This window comes from Odocoileus virginianus, chromosome 2 (assembly GCF_023699985.2).
Source record: "Odocoileus virginianus isolate 20LAN1187 ecotype Illinois chromosome 2, Ovbor_1.2, whole genome shotgun sequence".
Taxonomy (NCBI): domain Eukaryota; kingdom Metazoa; phylum Chordata; class Mammalia; order Artiodactyla; family Cervidae; genus Odocoileus; species Odocoileus virginianus.
The window spans coordinates 49,028,292-49,053,129 of NC_069675.1; the positions used below are offsets into that span (position 1 = coordinate 49,028,292).

The 24,838-nt window shown below is 37.6% G+C and overlaps 1 non-coding gene across 1 annotated transcript; it reads right to left on the minus strand.

Moving 5' to 3' along the window:
- Positions 1–8,126: 8,126 nt before the first annotated feature.
- On the minus strand, positions 8,127–8,198 carry TRNAW-CCA (transfer RNA tryptophan (anticodon CCA)). The gene has a single exon. It is a non-coding gene; the product is annotated as a tRNA-Trp (tRNA).
- Positions 8,199–24,838: the final 16,640 nt, after the last annotated feature.

Genomic DNA, 24,838 nt, shown 5'->3' on the forward strand with positions numbered 1-24,838 from the left:
TCCCAACAATTCATGGCAAATAGATGGGAAAACAGTGGAAACAGTGAGATACTTTATTTTGGCGGGGCTCCAAAATCACTGCAGATGGTGATTGCAGCCATGAAATTAAAAGACACTTGCTCCTTGGAAGGAAAGTTATGACCAACCTAGATAGCATATTAAAAAGCAGAGACATTACTTTGTCAACAAAGGTCTGTCTAGTCAAGGCTATGGTTTTTCCAGTGGTCATGTATGGATGGGAGAGCTGGACTATAAAGAAAGCTAAAAGTCGAGGAATTAATGCTTTTGAACTATGGCATTGGAGAAGACTCTTGAGAGTCCCTTGGACTGCAAGGAGATCCAACAAGTACATCCTGAAGGAGATCAGTCCTGGGTGTTCATTGGAGGGACTGATGTTGAAGCTGAAACTCCAGTACTCTGGCCACCTGATGTGAAGAACTGACTCATTGGAAAAGACCCTGATGCTGGGAAAGACTGAGGGCAGGAAGAGAAGGGGACGACAGAGGATGAGATGGTTGGATGGTATCACTGACTCAATGGACATGAGTTTGGGTGGGCTCCAGGAGTTGGCCATGGACAGGGAGGCCTGGCGTGCTGCAGTTCATGGCATCGCAAATAGTAGACACGACTGAACGACTGAACTGAACTGATATCACTTCATAACTTTATTGGCAATATGGATATCTTCTGTGAAGTGCCTGTTAATCTTTTTTTTTGTCCATTTGTAGGTATATTTTCCAATTGTGGAATAGTTTTAGATTTACAGTAAAACTAGGAGCCAGCACTGAGTGTTCTCATATATTCATACCCATTGTTTCATACATTAGCATCTTATATGAAAGTGGTTTATTTGTCATACTTAATTAAGTAATATTGATACATTATTATTAACTTGAGTCAAAACTTTATTCAAATCCTTACTTCCAAAATCCTAATAACCTTTTATTATTTCCGTATTCCATACAGGGTACCTTATTACATTTAATTGCCATGGCTTCTTAGCCTCCTCTGACCTGTGACCATCTTTCATATCTTGAGAGAAATAGTCAAATTTGGACTAGCTATCATAGGAAATGTTTGACAATATTGAGGGCTATTTTTGCTGTTGTCCAGTTGGTAAGTCAAGTCTATAGGAGATTATACTTTTATAGTAATGCCATTGTGCCAGTTTTGTATTTGTTCAGTTCTCAGTCATATCCGACTCTTTGTGACACCATGGACTGCAGCACACCAGGCTTCCCTGTCTTTCATCATCTCTCAGAGTCTGCTCAAACTTATGTCCATTGAGTTGGTGATGCCATCCAACCATCTCATACTCTGTCATCCCCTTCTCCTCCTGCCTTGAATATTTTCCAGCATCAGGGTCTTTTCTAATGAGTCAGCTCTTCGCATCAGGTAGCCAAAATATTGGAGTTTCAGCTTCAGCATCAGTCCTTCCAATGAACATTCAGGATTGATTTCCTTTAGGACTGACTGGTTTGATCTCCTTGCTATCCAGGGGATTCTCAAGAGTGTTCTCCAGCACCACAGTTTGAATGCATCACTTCTTTGGTGCTCAGCCTTCTTAATGGGCCAACGCTCACATCCATACATGACTACTGGAAAGACCATAGCTTTGACTATATGAATCTTTATTGGCAAAGTGATGTCTTGGCTCTTTAATTTGCTGTCCAGGTTTGTCATAGTCTTTCTTCCAATGAGCAAGTGTCTTTTAATTTCATGGCTGCATTCACCATCTGCAATGATTTTGAAGCCTAAGAAAATAAAGTCTGTCACTGTTTTCATTGTTTCCCCATCTATTTGCCATGAAGTGATGGGGCCAGATGCCATGATCCTTACATGCAGACTATATATTGGAGAAAGAAATGGAAACCCACTCCAATACACTTGCCCGGAGAATCCATGGACAGAGGAGCCTGAAGGGCTACAGTTCATGGGGTCACACAGAGTCTGATACAACTGAAGCAGCTTAGCATGCATGCACACAGGTTACATATATTTATTTTTATGTTTGAGATGTGGTATCAAAGTCTGTGTTTATATCAATGAAATAGAAATATAAGGGCCTTGTTATTCACACATCCTTCAGTTTTTGTTTTTTGTTTTTTTTTTTTTTGTTTTAAATTACATTTATTTGTGTGTGTGTGTGTGTGTGTGTGTGTGTGTGTGTGTGCATTTATCACCATTTAATTCTCCTGTTATTTGAGTAAGTCAGAGGTGGATAAAATCTCACTATTTAGACGTGGCTAATGGAGAATGAGAGAATCTATTGACTTTCTTTCACTGTAGAGTGAGTCCACACAGTTTACCAAAAGTATTTTCAAAGGTCATAGTCAAATAATAAACACTGGTATCTTATTTGCTACTGTTCTTTCTGTATATACTTCCTCAGTATCCTCTTAGGGGAGATTGACTGAGGTCAAGCTAGTTTCAGTTAGTCCCCTTGACAAATAACATAAAGCTATAAATGTCCCTAACATTGAATTTCTGTTCACAATTCTTGAATTGACTAGGTTACTGAAGGCAGTATCTTGAGGGTAGGTAAAGTGCTCATTATTTTTGCCTTCCTCCTTTCACTCTGCCACTGGGCATTTTGTTTTTATGACTTTACTAGGCATTTCAGTGGTAAGACCTAATCCTTAGACTTCCTGATGGTGAAATAGACCTGATGGGGTAGTGAGAGTGAGAGACGGACCATTATAAACAGATTCAAATTTTGAGTCTCAGAAGAAGAATAGATATGCTGGAGGAGACGTCACTAGCATTTGTTATTAATAAAATATTGGTACAAAATCACATCCTTGGGATAACGATAAATAGCAGTCCTGAACTTAGGGGATGACTTATTTGTGCTTGGGTGGCGAAGTTGAAGCAGTACTGAGATGTGATCTCAGTACTCATATTTAAGAAGAGCCTCCTTTGATTCAAGCAACATACTGTATTATGTTACATAATTTATGAGTGAATGACAGGCACAAGGGTATTCATTGCCTTAAGAAAAGTAAGATACACTTGTGTAGGAAAAAAATGACTTTCCAGTAGGTCATTCTCCTAGAATATTGCAAGCTTATTAACTTATTCTTCTGAAGTGCTGAGAAAATGTGAAAGGGATCTGAATACTATGTAAGTTTCAGAGAGACACTCAAGAAAGTGTTAGCTTTTAATAAGTAATGCATATCAGTTTTGGAGAAAAATATGAAGGTATTTTCAAAAAGAAGCTGTTTCTTTTTACAGAACTAGGTGGTGAGTAAGAGGAAATGTTGCTCAAGGAATAACAAGCAGATTAGACTATGGGATAGACAATTTGGACAGGAATGGTGAGAATCAGAGTTGAGGTTAATGGCTAGGTCAGTGGCACCCAAATTCTTTGTAAATCTAAACTGTGGGAAACCCTCCTTCAACCAATGAAATAAACCTTTCCAGGCAATTCTGAGTAATAGACATGGTTACAGTCACTAAGATGGATACTGCTACATTTTATCTGTGACACTGACAGATGAAAGTACCCTGATGTGGGAAGCAATACAGATCTAGGAAATGTCATACCTAGGACCTTGCTAACACTTAGGACATGGAACCTTTAGAAGATACTCAAGAAGGATTTGTTAGTGGCTATCACCTAGAAAATGTTGTCGTGGGGGAAGGGAGAGGTAGGACTAGTCCCAGAACCTAAATCCAGAGACAGAAAGTTTCACGTAGGCTATTCTTTCTTGTTCTAAACAAATGGTCCAAATACTCTCCCCTTAGTTTCACTACCATAAAAGGAGTAAGGAGCAACATCATAGATACAGTTTTAAAACCGCCTAGTGAGTTTCCATTTCCATTCTCTTTCCTGTTTCCATGTTCTCTGGTTTAGGCTAAGGGCACGAAAAGGCCCATGACAAGGTACTTTGCTATTGATTAGTTTATCAATAGGACTTCCCAGTTGGCTCAATAAAATCAGCCTACAGTGCAGGAGACTTCGGTTCAACCCCTGAGTCAGGAAGGTCCCCTGGAGGAGGTCATGGCAACCCACTCCAATAATCTAGCCTGGATAGTCTTATGAACAGAGGATACTGGTGGGCTACAATTCATAGGGTCACAAAGAGTTGGACACAACTGAAGCAACTGAGCATGCATGTGCTATATCAATAAGCTGGGAGGAGGTTCCACAAATTTGCTTCTGTCTTGTTTTTCCCCTGAAAGAGTTCCTAATTTATCATTTGTTTCTTAATAACCTGTTCTGCTATATTTCAAGATTTGGCTTAGAAGGCAACAGAATAATAAAATGAAATGCTGTTTGATACATTTGATGAGCTTTCATAAATAGGTTTAATAGAATTAACCAATTAACACTTTTGAGAGCTAAAAGAATTCTTTTTGTAAAATCATTACTTTAGGCCCAGTCAAAAAAAAAAAAAAACCCAAAAAAACAAAAACATTTTCATTGTGATAAAATACTCATAATGTAAAGTCTCTCATTTTAAACTTCTTTTAGTGTATGAATCAGTGGTATTTATTATATTCACAGAATCATACAGCTATCTCAACTATCTTGGTGAGGCCTTGTATGTTCCAATACTTTCATTACCATGAAAAGAAACCCTGTTCACATTAAGCAATATTCTCATTCCTTCCTTCTCACTGTGCATGACAAACACTAATCTGTGTTTGACAGACACATGACAAACACAAATACTGTGTCCATGAATTTGCCTTTTCTTCATATGTCATTTACATAAAATCATGCAGTCATGCCCTTTTGCTTGGCTTCTTTTACTTAACATGATGTAATCAAGATTTATCCATATTGTAGCAGGTAATGGTACTTTTGGCTTGCAAGGTGGTGCTAGTGGTGAAGAATCTGCCTGCAATGCAGGAGATCAAGAGGCACCAATTTGAATCCCTGTGCCTGGAAGATCTCCTGGAGGAGAAAATGGCAACTCACTCCAATATTCTTGCTGGGAGAAACCCATGAGCAGAGGATCCTAGATGAGCTACTTCATTTATTTTTATGGCCAAACATATTCCATTGCATTATTAACCAAGAATTTCAAGAATGGGGACCTGGCTGAGACCAAAAAAAAAAAAAAAAAAAATTATTTGGGGTTTGGTAAAACTGCAACCGAGGAGACTCAGATCCACTAAGCACTTGGATTGAAATTTCTGGACTACAAGATGAGGGAGGGGAAAAAACTCCCCAAAAGGTCATTGTTTTGTTAAGAATTGGGATTAGAGCTAACAAGATGTAACGGTCTTTGTTAAGCAAGGATTGGTCAGGGTCCAAAATGATTACATATGGTGAAGGCAAAGGGTCAGGTGGTGATGGGAACACTGAAACTACAAGATTGCAGCTGGCAGCTGTTAGTAGATATTGTTTCAAAAACTGCTGCTGACGTTCTTGAGTTTGATATAGTTCAGAAAACTGAAGCTCTCAGTAATGTAAGAAATTACCTTAAACCACATACACAATGGCCATGTGGCTCCGTTTTGGAAGCCTGAACCATAGGTACTCCATTTTGATTTTTTAAATGATCTTAAATATGTCATCAGTATGTATGTACTATATTCTGTTTATCCACTCAGCAGCTGATGGTGATTTCCACTGTTTGGCTAATGTGAATAGTGCTGCTACAAACACATCTTTCAAGTTTTTGTTTAAATTCCTTTCGAGTCTGTATATTGCCAAACCCGGGTTTGTGTGCCTGACACAGAGGGAGACCAAACAAACCGAAACATTGGAGTCTGCAGCAGAGAAACTTTTATTGCAGGGTCAAGGAGAATGGGCAGCTTGTTTTCAAAAAGTCTGACCTCCCTAATGGTTTTAGGGGGAAGAGTGTTTATAAGTAAAATTTAGTGGGGGGGTTGGGGGGCTGCAGTGTGTATAACCTTTTTCTAATTGATTGGCATTGAGGTAATAGGGGGATGTTCCAGGAATCTCACTAATCAGCCCTCTGGTTCCAACCAGTCTAGGTCCATGTGCTTGTGCTCAGGTTGAAGTCAACATCTTTGCCTGGATGCGAGCCTAGCTCCTGTAGAACTCAGATTTGTGTCAGATTGCTTTGCACATCCCTAGAAGGGGCCAGAACACTGCCTCATGCTGTGTTACTGTTTCTTTCTGTATTTCCTTCTTCCCCTATTTAGTAATGGAATCTGCCCTTTGGAACTCAGGGAAGGTCTAGGGAACTGAGACATTTTCCTGCAAATAAGGAATGGGGGGTAGAGAAAGACTTCTGTACAAGTGAGGACCCCACAGAGTCCTGCTAGATTTTGTAAACCTTTCTAGGAACTATGCTACTCTTTGGGCTTTCCTGGTAGCTCAGCTGGTAAAGAATCCACCTGCAATGTGGGAAACATGGGTTTGATCCCTGTGTTGGGAAGAACCCCTGGAGGAGAGCATGGCAGCCCACTTTAGTATTCTTGCCTGGAGAATCCCCATGGACAGAGGAGCCTTGTGGGCTACAGTCCATGGGGTTGCAAACAGACAGAACTGAGCAACTAAGCACAACACAGTACATGCTAACACTTAATTTAATTTTTTGAGGAATTTCCAAGCTATATTACAGAGTGGCTACACCATTTTAAATTGCTACCAGCTTCCAATTTCTTCATACCTTTGCCAACATGTAATTATTTTCCCATGTTTTAATTAAAGAGATTAATTATAGTCACCCTAGTGAGGGTGAAATGGTATCTAATTTTGGTTTTAATTTGCATTTCCCTAATGACTAATGCTCTTGAGTTTTTTCATGGACTTGTTTATCATTTGTGTATCTGCTTTGGAGAAATGTTCATTCAAGTCTATTGCCTTATTTTTATTTGGCTCATTTTATGGCCTTTTGTGTTGAGTTTAAGAAGTTTTTTAAATATATATATTCTGGGTACTATACTTTCATCACATATGTTGATTTGCAACTATTGTTTCCCATTCTTTAGGCTTTTCAATCTATTAATGTACATATAAAAGATACATATATGCATATATTTATTATTTGACATACAAAAGTTTTGAGTTTTGAAAAAGTCCTAGATGTATATGAATTTTTTTTCTTCTGTGACTCTTCCCTTCTAATGATCCATTGTCAAATCCAAAGTTACAAAGATTTACTTCTATGTTTTCTTCTGAGAGTTTTATAAACTCATAAATTTAGATTTTGACCCATTTACAGTTAAACTTGTACATAACATGGCATGATCTAAGGGACTTTAATATTTTGCCTATAGCCAGCTCTGCACTAGTTTTTCAAGAGATTAGTCTTTCCTCATTGAATGAATAGTCTTGGTGCTCTATGGGAATCAACTGACCATTGACATAGGGGTTTCCTTTTGGCCTCTCAGTTCTATTCCATTGATCCATATGTCTATCCTTGTGTTAGTACCACGCTGTTTAAAGTATTAAAGCTTTATAGTAAAATCTGATATTGGATGAGGCCCCCAACTTTGTTCCTTTTCAAAAATATTTTTGATATTTGGCATCTCTTGCATTTAATATGAATTTTAGAATTAGCTTTAGGATAATTGGAATTGTGATAAGAATTGCATTGAACTTGGAAAACTATTTTAGGAATAATGTTGCTTTCACACTATCAACTATTTCAATCCATGTAGTTTCACTTGCTTAGGCCTACTTTAATTTCCTGAAGCACCGTTTTGTAGTTTTCAGTAAGTAATGCTTGTACCTCCTTAGTTAAATGTATTCTTACATATTATATCATTTTGATGCTATTAGAAATGGACTTGTTTGTTGAATTTCCTTTTCAAGTTTTCGTTGCTAATATTAAAAAAAAACTGGTTTTATGTGTTTTATGCATTGCAACTTTGCTGAAATAACTAATTAATTTTTTAATTATCATTATTTTCTTTAGCTCTACTGGTAACTTGCCTGGAGAATCCCATGGACAGAGGAGCCTGGTGGGCTAAAGTCCATAGGATCACAGAGTCAGACCATGACTGAAGCAACTTAGCACAGATGAATGCATGTGTCTGTGTGTGTGTGTGTGTGTGTGTGTGTGTGTGTGTATGTGAGCTGCTCAGTCATGTCTGAATCTTTGTGACCCCATGGACTGTAGCCTACCAGGCTCCTCTATCCATGGGATTTTCCAGGCAAGAATACCAGAGTGGGTTGCCATTTCCTTCTCCAGGGGATCTTCCCAACCCAGGGATTGAACCCGGGTCTCCTGCATTGGAGGCAGATGCTTTACCATCTGAGCTACTAGGGAATCCCATATATATATATTTTCATATTTATAAAATTTAATATTCATATTTCACATGTATATATTTATGCATATATGCATATTTATATGCATATATAATATATAAATATGGAAATATGTTAGCCAAAGAGATTAAAAGGAGAGAAGGAGAGGAAAGAGACAGAGAGAAAAGGAAAGAGAGAGAGATTGAAGATTCAGTTGGTAGCAAGAGGAACGAGTATCAGCAAAACTTTATGTAACACAATTACCATATTTCTGTACACTTCACTGCATTTTGGTGGAAGCAACTCTTTTTGGTTTGACAAAATTATATCTATCCATCTATCTATTTATATAGATAGATAGTTATAGATATTTCAGGCTTTATATATTTTTTTCAGCCAATTTCAGCAAATTGCTTGCTATGTGATATAAGACGAGCTTCTCCAATAGGACTCTGCAGCAGTAGTCCCTCAGGCCCTTTGGAGTTGAATGTACTGCAAAAAATGTATGTCCTCGTCTCAGACAACTGTGGGAAATGTGAAGGGATTAGGCCTCTGAGAAACCTTTCCAGGAAATTTTAAAACTTTCTTTGCACCAGCATTGCTCAAACTTACGTGATCACTGTTAGGCTTTTTTTTTTTTTCCAGTAGGTAACAACTTTTAACCTGAATATCACACTTTTACAAACTCAGTATTAGATCAGCGATTGTTACTGAGTCTAAGTTCACTCTGCTTGCTGTCAACTAAAAAAGAGGCGCAACTTGAGAGCTGTGAGTTAAGTTTCATTTGGGGTAAAATGAGGACTGCAGCCTGGAAGGCAGCACCTCAGATTGCTCTGAGAGACTGCTCCAAAGAGGCAGTGAGGGAAGGTCAACGTATAAGGTTTTGGTGAAGAGGGAGTTCAATACCATTAAGCACTCATTTTACAAAAGGTTTTCTGCTAGTCACAAGGATCTGACATCACCAAGAAGGCATTTAGTGCTTTTCTACATATGAGGAGAGGCAAGGATTAGGGTCACGGAATCAATTCCTGAAAATATCCAATTATATAAAGACCTGTCCCACCAGAGTTCCTGGAGACAGCACATCTCACTCCACCTTGAACTCGCTTAGTGGGTTTTGAAGATTGACAGCTGCAGCAGCATTGGTTTCAATCTCCATAGAGGCAGATGACAAATGCCCTTGTTCTTCAGTTGCTGGCAATGCTCTTGACAATTGCCCATTTGTAGTTGACACCACCACACAATAGGCCAATAAATCTCAGAGATGAGATATTGAGGCAAGGAATATGATTTTATTCAGACAGCCAGTTGACCAAGAAGACAGTAGACTACTAAGTCTCAAAATAACCATATTGTTGAGGCCTGGATACCAGGTTCTTTTATGGATCAGAGGTGGAGGGAGGTGAGGAAACAAAGTAATTGGACCATTTAATTCTTGTAAATATCTCCTAGAATGGCAAGCCTCAGGCAGGGGGAGTATGTTCATTTCTTTCTTCCTGCAATCTACAGGTGGGCAGGGTTATGAACAAAGGCAGGTTAGTTTAACAGTCAGGCAGAGGGGGCAGGGTTCCCTGAGGCAGGACATTATGTATGCTCTAATAACAAATGCAGCAGAAAATAAGGATTAAACTCACAGAAACAGATCTAGTACAGAGTCAAAATTAACCCTTCCCAGTTACACAGTTACACAATCTCTGTAAGCCTATAGTATAGAGATAAAATAACCATCTTTTTGTCCACATGCAGTTACAATTGGTAAAGTAATATGAGGACTCATTGTGCATTATAATATTTATGTAAATAAAAATACTGTTATTCATGGATAATTATTTTTAAAACATTACATTTTTCCATTCTTTCTTTATGGAGGAAGAATAGTGAATTGGCAGAGGATTCAACCTTTATTTTAGAGATGAGTAAAAAAAAAAATAAATGCCTTACTTGAGATCTTACAGCAGCAGCTAGCTGAACTGAAATGATAAGCCAGATCTCTTGACACTTGGAAAAGAATACTATTTATTTTTCTACTCTGCCTCCATATGGTCACACATCAAACCATTCATGCATGGAGCTGCTGGGGTGAGCGTTATAGAAACACTGTAAGACTAACTCTGTAAAATAATGAATTGTTGGAAAGAACTAGGAGAGAATGATAATTTAAACTTCAATTTAAATATCCACACATAGGATATTATAGAGATGAATGTAGCATATTTAAAACATTTTTAACCCCAAGTAGTTCAAAAGAAAAGCATATGTTCTTGATGTATGAATCATAATCATGTGAAAATGTGTGCCACTTCAGTCAGTAAAAAATCTAGATGAATGACATGGTTCTAGAGGAGCCTAGACTACAACACTAATGTTTGATTTTGATCTCCATTATTAATACATAACTAAAAGTTGTGTTTTAACTATCCCTATCCTCTGTATTTTATTTTTTTATTCTATCTTTCTTTCAACTGAAACCTTTAAGTGGCATTTTGGGGGGGCTCCAAAGAACCGCAATCCTTTGTATCTCAGCACAGAAAATAATTGAGCAAGAGGCAAAGTGACAGACAAGAAGTGACTTATTAAAACAGGATGCTTATGATGCTTACAAGTGGGTGGGTGAAGGGGTATCAAGCCCAAAGAACTTACAGGGCTACAATTTTATAATCAAAGGGAAAGCAGGGAGGGGAAGAAGACATTTTTCATCTTTCTTAAGTAGACATCATGCTTCCTTCATCAGTTCCTCCTCCAGGTTGAGCAGGGCAGTTTTCTTGTTTCTGTAGTTGACATAGGTCTACAAAATATTTTTTACATGTGCAGAGAGCAGGTTCTAATTTATTGAGCTTACTGGGCAGGATGTGGGTCTCAAGCCACCATTGTTTTACTGTTTGGGGGTATGTCTCATGCTTCTGTTGCATGCTTTTGTTGCTAAGCAAGCCTGCTTGGTTTTGTGATTAAGAAAACCTGTTTTCTTGAGTAATCATTAACTTACAGGGGTCACTTTTTTTTTCTATTTATAGTCCCTATTTAATCACCTACTTTGTTCCTATCAAAACCTTTTATTTCTTTTGTTGTTCATGGCCACCCCCATTGAGGCAAGTTCCAAGTGGAAAGGAGATTGTCTAGAGGGAAATGGCACTGTCAAATGATTCTGCTCTAGTCATGAATGTGTTTGCAAAATGATCATTTCAAAGTGACATGTGAACCTTTTAAGATACAGACACAAGCATATCCATCCCACTTTGGGGAGGCTAAAAATTGTTGGTATGTTTTCATGGTTTCTCTGACACAATTTCTGAGATAGAAAACTAGTCAAAGAAACTTAAAGGTCTGAGTTCAGTGTTATAATCAGTAAAATAGGACCCAGACCTCAAGACAGAAAATATTCATTCTTTATCTGACATTTTATTTTTAACCTGGGAGAGTTTGAGGTAACTGGATAGTTATCTATAAAAAGGAAGTATATTTTAAAATAAGTTAATGATTTACACACAAAAATCAAGGATTAATTTTTTAAAAAGAATTTTCATTACTGCTAGCTGTGTTTCCAGGTTTTTAATGTTTGATGAAGAAATAAGAAAGTAGTGTTTAAAATCAAGATTTCCCTAGAAAATTTTCCTGATTTTGTGAACGTTGATGCGGCTTCATTGACAACTTGAGACTGTGGGTCTAAGAATGGAACTGAAAGGTATGCCTGCACTTACATCAGAGGTGAATTAAAACAAAAACAAAATTCATGGCTTAACTTTAAGTAAAGTTTCTTTTGTGGCCTCATTGAGTACAAAATGATAATGTTCTTTGTACAGGGTTTTGGAAAACTGCTCTATACCAGGAAGTCATTTTCATAAGAGGCACTTCATTGGTGTATTGTTCCCTTTTTCCTCTGCCTCCACATCTTTTCCCCTCTATGGAAAACTTCCCTCTTTGGGAAGTTTCCTACATGGATTCATGTAATTGGTTTCCTGGTGTTGGGGAGGTCAGCTGGTATAAAACACAAGTCTCTGCTCATAACTTTATTTAAATTGCATTTGCATTTAATATCAGCTTTTTAAAAGTGAAGTTGAGGGTTTAGTCAGTAACTTACTGGCCTGGGAATCTGGTCTAAGTTTCTGAAGAGCAGTAATGACTATAATGACACTCTTAATAGCCACTGTAGTGCCATGTATAGTGAGCAATTGAGATTATAAGCCAGTGTGAGTTTTTTAAATATTTGATGATACTTGGTTTAGAAAAGGAAAAGGAGTCTGGGCTATTTCTATTCAGTAAAGGCAAGTGATGTTGAACAACAGTTAATCCCAGGAAAAACAAACAAACAAACAAACAAAGCATTAAAAAAACTGATTTATCTGTTTCCTAAAAGTCCCCAGGGATACTTTGAGTTCAAGATTACACAAATGAACCTTGTTTGGGTTCCTATTCAATTTTCTCTTTCACTTACTGAGGATTTGCTTAATTTCCGGATTTGCTCCACAATCCATCACAAGCATCTTTTTTTTTTTTTTTTTTTTTAAATTTTTGTTGGAGTACAATTGATAACAATGCCTATTAATTTCTGCTCTACAGCAAAGTAAATCATCTGTACATATACATGTTTCCCTTCTTTTTTGGATTCCCTTTCAGTTGGTCCTTTAATGGACCAGAACCTGGTGGTCCGGAGTCGACGATAAGAAAGTGAAAGAAGTAAAGAGGCTAATATTCCCTGGGTTATGCAGCCAGCTTCTGCGCTCCAGGGAATCAGCCAGAAATAGAGAGATAAAGAGAAAGAGAAGAAGAGAAAGAAAGAAAGAAAGACACGGAGACCAAAGCTCTGATGGAGCAAAGGTGTTTTAATCAGCATGGTGTGGGCATGTATACTGTTTTACAAGGTAGTTATTCTCAGCAAAAATAAGGATTAAAATTACAGACTTACAAAACAAAAGACAATCCCTATCAAAGAGAGAGTTGCAAGCAATCACCTTTTACCATATGGTTCATAAAAAGGAAGAGGGTACTTATCACCGTAATGAGAAATGCCTGGGTTCCTCAGCCCGGGAAAGGCAAGGCGTGCCTCTTCTTTTAATTCCTGAATATTCAGGAATTAATAAGGACCAGAGGGTTTCTGACAGATCTAAAACAGCACAGAGGAAGCCTCTTGTTAAATGCTTCCTGACACCTTTCCATTTAGGTCACCACAGAGGACTGAGTAGACTTCCCTGAGCTGTACAAAGTTCTCATTAGTTATCTATTTTGCACATGGTAACATATATTAATATGTCAATCCCTGTTGCAAGCATCATGAATCTCTTGAATATTACCTTTTCTACCTCCATATTCACTTCCACTGATTCCTTCTGTTTATTCATTTGAGAAACTCAAGAGGAGTTCTCTTTTTTATCTTATTCTACATTGGATCAACATATGCCATTAGCATTCTTCTAGAAAGGATGGTAAAGTCCCATGCTAAATAGTGGTGTCTGGTTGTATTAACAGTATCAGACGCCTTTCTGAAAGAGTTCAGATTATAGTCCATACATCTCTGGGCTGTGAGTTGAAATTAAATGTCATTCCAACAGCTTCCAGTGTCTAAATATGACTTTCCATTCTGAAGACCTTTTAAGAAAACCACCTCCAATTTTCCAACAGGAAAGTTCTCTCTGAAAGCATTTCATGGATAAGAACATTTTTAAGATCAAAGATTAAAAATAATCCTACATTCAGGTCTAAAGTGTTTAATAACAAAAAAAAAGCTGTTTAAAATGTCTATGCATTCATCAAGACCTTGTTGCTAAACACACCCATGATTTCAGGAGAAGTTGATAAGTGATTTACAACTTTGGTTCAAAGGGGAAGTGTTCTTTTGTTGGGTTTCTTACACAAAATTCATACTCTGCAGCTTCCCCAGCTCTGTCACAGGTCCTTGAATCTGAATATAAGGGAGTAATAGCTGAGACACTACATTTTGAACAATTACTCAAATATTTCAGTGCAGTATAACATTTTTGGACTGCTGATAGATGCAGTCTTGAGAATAAAATACTTTCTTGAACTTGTTTCAATAAATGGTGTGCATTGATTAATTTAAGCAGCAGTTTTAACATTGATTTCACATGTTTGTTGTTCAGTTTCTAAGTCCTGCCTGACTCTGTGCAACCTCATGGACTGCAGCATGCCAGGCTTCCCTGTCCTTCACTATCTCCATAACTCCAGTTTGAATACTGATCTGCTTCAAATTATTATCTCTCTGATACAAAGTAAGCAAATTGATATGGACAGAAACCAATTATTTTATCTCTCTCTTCTGTGTGCTCTGGGCATTTCTTGCAAACCGAAAGTAGGACAATTCCACATATCTTAGTCAGTATCCACTTTCTGAGACAGCTAATGTCCTGTCTCCTGGTTAACACCCCTCCCCTCTTGGTATCTCTTTTTCTCTATCAGTTGAGTCCCTCTAAAATGATCATTGCAGAATTTAGAGAGGAACTTAGTGAGTGAAGTGACTATGGGAGAGTTAGGCTACCACAGAACATGACCACAGACAGTACTCATGAGGGCTTGGAACTTAGCATCAATGCCAGTGGACTGTGTCTTCCATCATACTCAATTCCAATATTTGAGTTGGGCATACATTTAGGAATGGTGCCCATCAGTCCACTGATGAATTAAGAGAAGAGAGGATACAATGAAGATACTTAATGCTGACATGTATGCAATGAAATGGCGCTTCCAGTTCATTTGTATATTTGTTGTGATTGTTCTGTCACTCAGTCATGTCTGACTCTTTGTGAACCCATGGACTGAAATGAAGCATGCCAGGCTTCCCTGTCCTTCACCAACCCCCAGAGTTTGTTCAAACTCATGTCCATTGAGTTGGTGATGCCATCCAAACATCTCATCCTCTATCACCGCCTTCACCTCTTGCCCTCTCTTGCCCAGCATCAGGGTCTTTTGAAGTGAGTCAGCTCTTCATATCAGGTGGCTAAAATATTGGAGATTTAGCATCAGTCTTTCCAATTACTATTAAGGGTTGATTTCCTTTATCATTGACTAATTTGATCTCCTTGCTGTCCAAAGGACTCTTTGAGAGTCTTTTCCAGCACCACAGTTTGAAAGCATCAATTGTTTGGTGCTCAGATTTCTTTGTGGTCTGTTGCTCACATTTGTACATGACTACTGAAAAAATCATAGCTTTGACTATAGGAACCTTTGTTGGCAAAATGATACCTCTGCTTTTTAATATGCTGCTAGGTTTGTCATAGCTTTTCTAGCAGCAAGTGCTTTTTAATTTCATGGCTACAGTTACCATCTGAAGTGATTTTGGAGCCCAAGAAAATAAATCCTCTCATTGTTTCCATTTTCTCCCCATCTATTTGTGATGACATGATGGGACCATGATCTTAATTTTTTGAAAGTTGAGTTTTAAGCATTTGTATATATAATTACAAAATGGCACAGATCCAATTACCCTTATCTTAAAAGCTTTGAAACAAATGATTCTTGGAATTCAATATTTTTTTCAAAGGTTAGAAAGCCAAGACAGTTTTCAGCATCCAAAACATTTTGATTTATGCAGCAAAGTCTATGGCTATTTCATACACTAGAATAAATAAAGTACAAAATTATCCTCTGAGAATGCAAAACAAAAGAAGTCTCTTACATACAGAAACTGTCTTGCTAGACCATGCTCTTCTCCTATTATCTTACCTACACAACTTCACAGAAAATCAACCTCAGACAAGATTACTCTGATTCTATGATAAAGTGTACAAAACATTGTCACTTCATAATTTTGTCTAAGTAAAAATTAAAAAAAAAAATAAAGCCAAGTATTCACTCTCTGGAGTAAAATGAGTGACTGCTACGTCTTTACCAATTGTGTTTTGATAAAACTTTATTCTCATTATAGTCTGTCCTTCCTGTGGGTAAAATTTATTGAGATAGCCAATCAAAGAATTTCCCTTGCTTTCTGATAACATTTAATCTAGAGTTCACCCCATTTCCTCAGACTTTCTTCAACTTTGCCCAAGCAAAGCTCAAGATCTATAAGTAATCCTTTCTGATACTTTCTTACTGAGATAACTCAGAGCTCCTCATGTTGTGTGTTCTATACTGAGTAATTAATAAAATTTCCTCAGTTTCAGGTGTGTTACTAATAGTTTTGGATGGAAGACTTCAATACCTCATACTGTATCAGTTTTTGATGCTGAATGAATTCCAATGAATCAGGTTTTGCTGTTAAATGGTTTATGAAAAAGACTTTTAAGTTTCAACATATTTTGACTTTTAGAATTCCAGATAAGACTTTGCATACCTGATAGAGTTTTTTGGAAACCATTTGGCAATATGTATCTGGAACTTTAAAATGTACACATATGAATCCATAGTATCTTAAGGGAAAATGTCTAATTTCAATTATTTCTTGTGGCATTATTTATAGCAGGGAAATTTAGAAATAAAAGTGGATATTTACAGCATAGGTCTTTGCAGTGACCTTTTGGTTATGATACCTAAAGTACAAGAAACAAGGTAAAAAATAAGCAAGTAGGAAGGCATTCAACTAAACAGTTTCTGCACAGCAAAGGAAAAAATGAACAAAATGAAAAGATAACTTGCAGAATGAGAGAAAAATATTTATAAATCATATATCTGATAAGGGATTAATATATAAAATAGGTAGAGAAATCATACAACTAGATAACAACAACAAAAAGCAATAATACAGTTTAAAGAAGAGCAAAAGACACATGTTCCCAAAGAAGATATTCAAACAGTCAACAGGTACATGAAAAGGTGTTCAACATCACCAATAACTGGGGAAATGCAAATTAAAGCCACAATGATATTTCACCCACACTTGTTAGAAAGGTTATCATCAAAAAATGAGATAGGAATTGTTATGAGGATGTGGATAGAAGGGAACCCCTGTGCACTGTGTGTGGGAATGTAAATTTGCATAACCACTATAGTAAAATAGTATGGTTTCCTCAAATATTAAAAATAGATTTACCATATGATCCAGTAGTTTCACATCTGGGTATTTATTCAAGGGAAATAAAAATACAACTTGTAAAAGACACATGCACCCTCAAGTTCATTGTGGCATTAGTTATAATCGCCAAGACATAGAAACAACCTATGTGTCTACTGACAGATGAATAAAGATAATATACATATATACATAATGGAAAACTATTTAGCCACACAAAGAAGAAATTCCTACCATTTGCAACAAGATGAATGGACCTTGAGGGAATTATGCTAATTTAAATAAGTCAGACAGAGAAAGACAAATACTGTAAGACATCACATATATATGGAATTTAAAAGCAAACCAAACTTATAGAAAATGAGACCAGATTTATGGTTGTTAAAGGCTGGAGTAGGGAATGGAGGAATTGGTTAGACGTGGTAAAAAGGTACAAACTTTCAGTTATAAAATAAATAACTATTGGGTTGTAATGTACAACATGCATCTTCCCTGGTGGCTCAGCTGGTAAAGAATTTGTCTGCAATGAAGGAAACAGGTTTGATCTCTGGGTCAGGGAGATCCTGTGAAGAAGGGCATGATGACCCGCTCCAGTACTCTAGCCCAGAGAATCCCATGGACAGAGGGGCCTGATGGGCTACAGTCCATAGGGTCACAGGGAGTCAGACACAACTGAAAGGACTGAGCACACATGCAATGTACAACATGATAACTTTTTCTGTGTCTACATGAGGAGATGGATGTTAACTAAACATCGTAAGAATAATTTTGCAATACATACATTATGTCAAATTATTTTGCTCTCTGCCTTAAATTATACAATATATTATATCAATTAAGCCTCAGTAAAATTGAAAGAAAATATTTCTTAAAAGTAGATACTCAAAAATATAATTATGCATCTTGCAAAACAGACTATTATAGTCATAAAAATTAGGTTTATGGGCTTCTCTGGTGGTCCACTGGTTAAGAATTCATTTATCAATGAAGGGGACATGAATTCTATTTATATTTTGGGAAGATACCACATGCCCTGGAACAATTCAACCCATGGGCCACAACTACTGAGCCTATATTCCAAGAGCCTGCACACCACAAGGAAGAGTAGCCCCCACGTGCTAAAACTAATTAAAGACCAGGTGCAGCAATGAAGACCCATCACAGCCAAAAATAAATAAATAAATATTTCTAAAAATTTATGTTTATAACTTCTGATGAAGTTCTTGTGATATAAATATGAGTCAAAGAAAAAGACAAACTGTGTATATGACACAGTCTGATGGAAATTTACCGAATGAAGACAATGGTCAACACTGATTGATTTGCATATATTTTTACTCCCTCAATACTCTTTTCCAGACTTCTAGATTTTTTCTGAAATCACTAGGAGCATGAGTTAATTTTAAGAAGATAGAAACATGGCTTGTGTATAGTTGGGAACGATCTCTGTGGAGGTCAAATGAATAATAGGATTTAATAATTACTAAGATATTTCTTGGGCTTCCCTGGTGGCTCAGAGTAAAGTGTCTGTCCACAATGCAGGAGACCTGGGTTCGATTCTTGGGGTGGGAAGATGCCCTGGAGAAGGAAATGGCAACCCACTCCAGTACTCTTGCCTGGAAAATTCCATGGACTGAGGAGCCTGGTAGGCTACAGTCCATGGCGTCACAAAGAGTTGGACATGAAGGTGGAATCCCAGTCCACCTTACCTGCCTCCTGAGAAACCTGTAGGCAGGTCAAGAAACAACAGTTAGAACTGGACACAGAACAATGGACTGGTTAAAAATGGGGAAAGGAGTATGTCAAGACTGTATGCTGTCACCCTGCTTCTTTAACTTCTATGCAGAGTAAATCTTGCTAAATGCCAGGCTGGAGGAATCAAGACTGCAGGGAGAAATATCAATAATCTCAGATTGCAGATGACACTACTGTTATGGCAGAAAGCAAAGAGGAACTAAAGAGCCTTTTGATGAAAGTGAAAGAGAAAATGAAAGTCACTTAGTCTGACTCTTGTGACCCCATGGACTGTAGCCTGCCAGGCTCCTCTGTCCATGGAATTTTCCAGGCAAGAATACTGAAGTGGGTTGCCATTCCCTACTCCAGGGAAAGTTAAAGAGGAGAGTGAAAAGGCTGGCTCAAAACTTAACACTCAAAAAACTAAGATCAATGGCATCCGGTTCCATCACTTCATGGCAAATAGATGGGGAGAAAATGGAAACAGTGGCAAACTTTATTTTCTTGGCCTCTAAAATCTCTGCAGATGGTTATGGAAGCTGTGAAAATAAGACACTTATTTCTTGGAAGAAAATCTATGACAAACCTAGACAGTGTATTAAAAAGCAGAGATATTACTTTGCTGATGAAGTTCCATCTAGTCAAAGCTATGGTTTTTCCAGGAGTCATGTACAGTGTGAGAGTTGGACCATAAAGAAGGATGAGCACCAAAGAACTGATGCTCTTGAACTACAGTTGGAGAAGACTTTTGAGAGTCCCTTGGACAGCAAGGAGATCAAACCAGTCATTCCTAAAGGCAATCAATCTGGAATATCCACTGGAAGGACTGGTGCTAAACGTGACGCTCCCATACTTTGGCCACCTGATGTGAAGAGCTGATTCACTAGGAAAGACCCTGATGCTGGGAAAGATTGAAGGCAGGAGGAGAAGAGGACACCAGCGTATGAGATGGGTGGGATACCATCACTGACTCATTGGATGTGAGTTTGAGCAAGCTCTGGGAGATGATGATGGATAGGGAAGCCTGACATGCTGCAGTCCATGGGGTCGCAAAGAGTAGGACATGACTAAGCAACTGAACAACAAAAGACTTGCAGAATAAGACATATAGGGAGGAATGTATAAGTGAGACAATTATATACAAAGTAGCTATTTAACATTAGAGCTATATATACAGTAAACTAATAATTGTTAAATTTCAAGCAAGCAGGAGAGAGAAATTTGAGGCTCGTATTTAACACATATATTTAGCATAAGGTGTATACTTTACTTATTATAGATAGAGGTGATATGGATCATGGATATAAAATTAAATTTTATCTTGCTTGTATTATCCCAGTTTGCTAGATAAATCAATGCAATAGATGGTATAAATTTCCATTCTTTATTTTTCTTTTACTTGCCAGAAAAAGAATTTGACATGAGGAAAATAAATTTTTGAAAAGAGAAGCTGTATTTATAAGGGTTAAACAATTCAACTTGTCAACAGCATTTCTTCCAAAATATATTTGAAGCAGTGAAATCCTCAGGTGATTTACACTTTGGGGTGAACATCTTTCTTTGGCATTTTATTCTCTGTAGTAATTCCATTAAAAGAGCACAATTTATTGCACATCTGTCTTTGCAGATTTTATCAATGCTGAAACCTTTTAAACTGAGAATGGGATTAAATAAACCCTATTTACCAATGTGGTAAAATATAATAGACACACAGCCCATTAAATGGCCAGCTAAATCAATATATCCACTTGGCAGCAATTTCCAGGAGATAAGGTGAGGACCTTCTGTTCTTTTTGATAGATGAGTGAACTTAAGGGGGAGAAGTTACAATAGTTTCCAAGTGTACCTTGAAGGGAATATTCATTATTTTCAAATTACCATCTCATGTCAGCAGATTTGTGGTTAGTAAACAGAGAGGCCATTCATACTTCTCCTCCTATGTGGTTATAGCAGTGAGTCAGCTGAGATGGAAGGCAGAAGAGGGTTTGAAACTATTTAACAAAGAAAATATTTCAGTTCTGATTAAAAGATATTTATAAATTTTAATTATGTGATAAATACTGTTCAGATCACCCCTCAAAATAAGGTTTGTGTTTTTTTTTTTTTTTTATGATGGTAAAGAAAGAAAAATGTGAAGGAAAAAGGAAACTAAATAATGTAATAATAACTTAGAATGTGCATAGAGAGTGCCAGATGCTATGTATTTTATACATTTATTAATTTCATAGATATCAATTGAAATAGGAAATTGATTTGATCTGTGCCTACAATGTACCAGAAACTATTCTTGGAACATTTAGCTACATTAATCTTTGTTTGATCTTTACAACAAAATCTTTGAAGCACATATTATTATGGACACAGAAACAGAGAATCAGAGTAAACTGCACCAAAATCACAATAAAACTATTGAGAATAGTATTTTAATTTAGACTTTTGCTTCCTTGAATCACTAGGAGAGGTTTAAAGTGTTAAGTAAGAAGTATAGAAGTTACATATATATTCAGAGAGGTTAAAAACTGAGTATTATACATAGGAATTAGCTTTTTTGATGAGAGTTCAGGAGACAGAAGTTAGTGACTAAAGTCAAGATCAAGTCCTTAAATCAGGGAAAGAAGCAGGTTAAGGTTGGGAGCTTAATAAAGGCTTTAAGGTTAAAAACAGGAGTTGAAGCATTACTACGTTTGGAACACAGATTATGTAAGTTCCTAAAAAAAAAAAAAGGGAAGTGAAACTATTACGTCCTCAGTCATATCCAACTCTTTGTGACCTCATGGACTGTAACCTGTCAGGCTCCCCTGTCCATGGAATTCACCAAGCAAGAATATGGGAGGAGTAGGCGTTCCCTTCTGCAGGAGATCTTCCCAACCCAGGGGTTGAACGTCGTTCTCCTGCATTGCAGGCAGATTCCTTACCATCTGAGCCACCAGGGAAGTTTCTGAATCTCGGTAGTTTCCCCCTCAGTCAGTCTCATCCATCAGGAAGCTTCCATAAGCCTCTTATCCTTCTCCATCAGAGGGCAGACAGACTGAAAACCACAGTCACAGAAAATTAACCAATCTAATCATATGGATCATAGCCTTATCTAACTCAATGAAACTATGAGCCATGTCGTATAGGGCCACCCAATATGGACGGGTCATGGTGAATCATTCTGACAAAGTGTGGTCTATTGCAGAAGGGAATGGCAAACCACTTCAGTATTCTTGCCTTGAGAACCCCATGAACAGTATGAAAAGGAAAAAGATAGGACACTGAAAGATGAACTCCCCAGGTCTGTAGGTGCCCAATATGCTACTGGAGATCAGTGGAGAAACAACTCCAGAAAGAATGAAGAGACAGAGCCAAAGCAAAAACAACACCCAGTTGTGGATGTGACTGGTGATGGAAGTAAAGTCCAATGCTGTAAAGAGCAATATTGCATAGGAACCTTGAATGTTAGGTCCCTGAATCAAGGCAAATTGGAAGTGGTCAAGCTTCCATCTCCAAGGAGATGAAAAGAGTGAACGTCGACATTTTAGGAATCAGCAAACTAAAATGGGCTGGAATGGGTGAATTTAACTCAGATGACCATTATATCTACTACTGTGGGCAAGAATCACTTAGAAGAAATGGAGTAGCCATCATAGTCAACAAAAGAGTCCAAAATGCAGTACTTGGATGCAATCTCAAAAACGACAGAATGATCTCTGTTTGTTTCCAAGGCAAACCATTCACTATCACGGTAATCCAAGTCTTTGCCCCAACCAGTAATGCTGAAGAAGCTGAAGTTGAACAGTTCTGTGATAGACCTACAAGACCTTATAGTACTAACACCCAAAAAAGATGTCCTTTTAATTATAGGGAACTGGAATGCAAAAGTAGGAAGTCAAGAAATACCTGGAGTAACAGGCAAATTTGACTTGGAGTACAGAATGAAGCAGGGCAAAGGCTAGTAGAGTTTTGCCAAGAGAATGCACTGGTCATAGCAAACACACACACACACACACACACACACAGAACTGCTGTCAGAAGCATTAATTACTTAATTTGAAATATCCTAGTTGCACACTTTCTTTATCCAAAAAATGGATTGTACATAGTTTACATAGACAAAGATAGAAGATTATATTAGTGAAGCTCTGGAAGCCAAAAGAAAGGTGATTGAATTTACTGATCAGTGTTAATTACAGATTATGTATTAAGTTCTGTGATGGGCAGTTCCTGTTGTCTTATCTAAATATCACTATGACCATGAGAAAGCAAGATCTCTTTTCACAGGGTAGGAAGCTGAAGCCTACAGAGCATGTGTGACCTATCCCAAGTCACCCAACTGTTAGATAGCAGAAAGTAGTTCAGTTTAGTCACTCAGTCGTGTTCGAATCTTTGAGATACCATGGGCTGCAGCACACCAGGCTTCCCTGTCCATCACCAACTCCTGGACCCTGTCAAACTCATGTCCACTGAGTCGTTGACACCATTCAACCATTTTATCCTCTGTTGTCAAGAAGAAAATAGACTTGAACTTAAATTTGAGTCTCTACTTATTCACAGTAAAATCATGATACAGGATTGTCCTGAACATGCAAATCCTTGAGCTTAACATTGGAGGGGGGCATGTTTTCCTCACTGCACTGTTTTTCCATGAGTCTGTCCCTCAACAAACCTCCCCATCCTCCTAGAAATTGTTTAGCATGGATGGAGGGGAAAGATGAACATGAGTTTTCCGCTGTCTCATCTAGGGCTCCCAGGTGGACACTCTAAATCAGAAAAATCTCCAAAGCTTCAGTGTTAATGTTTTATACACTTGGTGAATCCACCAGAAATCAGAGTGCATGCAGGGGAATACAGGAGGGAAGGATCAGTGTTAGAGGAACACAGTTTCTTAGCACAACAGGCTCTTTGTAAATATTCATCTTGGTGAAAGTAAAGTGTGAGTCATTCAGTCGTGACTGAATGACTCTTTGTGGCCCCACGGACTATAGCCTGCCAGTCCACTGAATTCTCCAGGCAAGAATACTGGAGTGGGTTGCCATTCTTTTCTCCGGGAATTTTTCTGATCCAGGGTTGAACCCAGGTCTCCCACATTGCTGGTAGATTCTTTACTTCTGAGCCACCATGGAAGCCCTCATCTTGGTGGCTTACAATATAAACATAAACCTTTAGCCTCTGGCATGGAGATCATCTGGATGGGAAATATGCCTCTCATTTAACGACTGTGCTGAAACTGACAGTTTGGTGCTATTGGGCTATAAACTCCACTGTCTCCACATGAGCCAGGTATTAAGAGGAAGAATTGATTTTCAGGGTAAAGGGGTTTTTGAGTTAGTCCTCCTATATACAAATGTATTAAACATGATCTGTTTGGTATTACTTATTTTTCACTCCCGTGTCTCTGAGATAATGGACTTGGCCTTGATGTAGGTGTTATTTATGTCCTTTTGTGAGCTGTTACTTGCAACAAACTTACACAGAACTAAAAATGACTTCAAGCAACCAAACCTGAGAATAGCTTTAGTAGCTGTTACCATTTGCATCTTAATATGGTAGGATGCCCTTTTAAGGAAAGCAGGGAAACAAGTCTGTTAAATTATGATTTCATAGTTCCGAATCAGCACAGAGGGAGGCTCTCTCTCCTGTTGCCTAGTAGGTGCATCATGGATGCTTAGCATGTACTAAAATATCTTCATTGCTTCATGACATGTGGAACTTCTGAAGTGTTAGTTTTCAGGGTTTATCTGATAGTTTAGATGTAGAAAGAGGAATTTTTCTCTCTACTTATGTGCTTAAAGTTAACATCAGTGTCGAATCCTGTTTAATCTTGTCTGTTGGACTACAGGTAAATTTTCGGTTTGTTTATAGTTACCCATAATGTTTACGGACACTATATATATATATATATATAGTTATGAGTAACTATATATAGTTACATATAGTTACTCATAATGTTTATGGACACTACATATATATGTTTGTGTCAGATCTTAATTGCA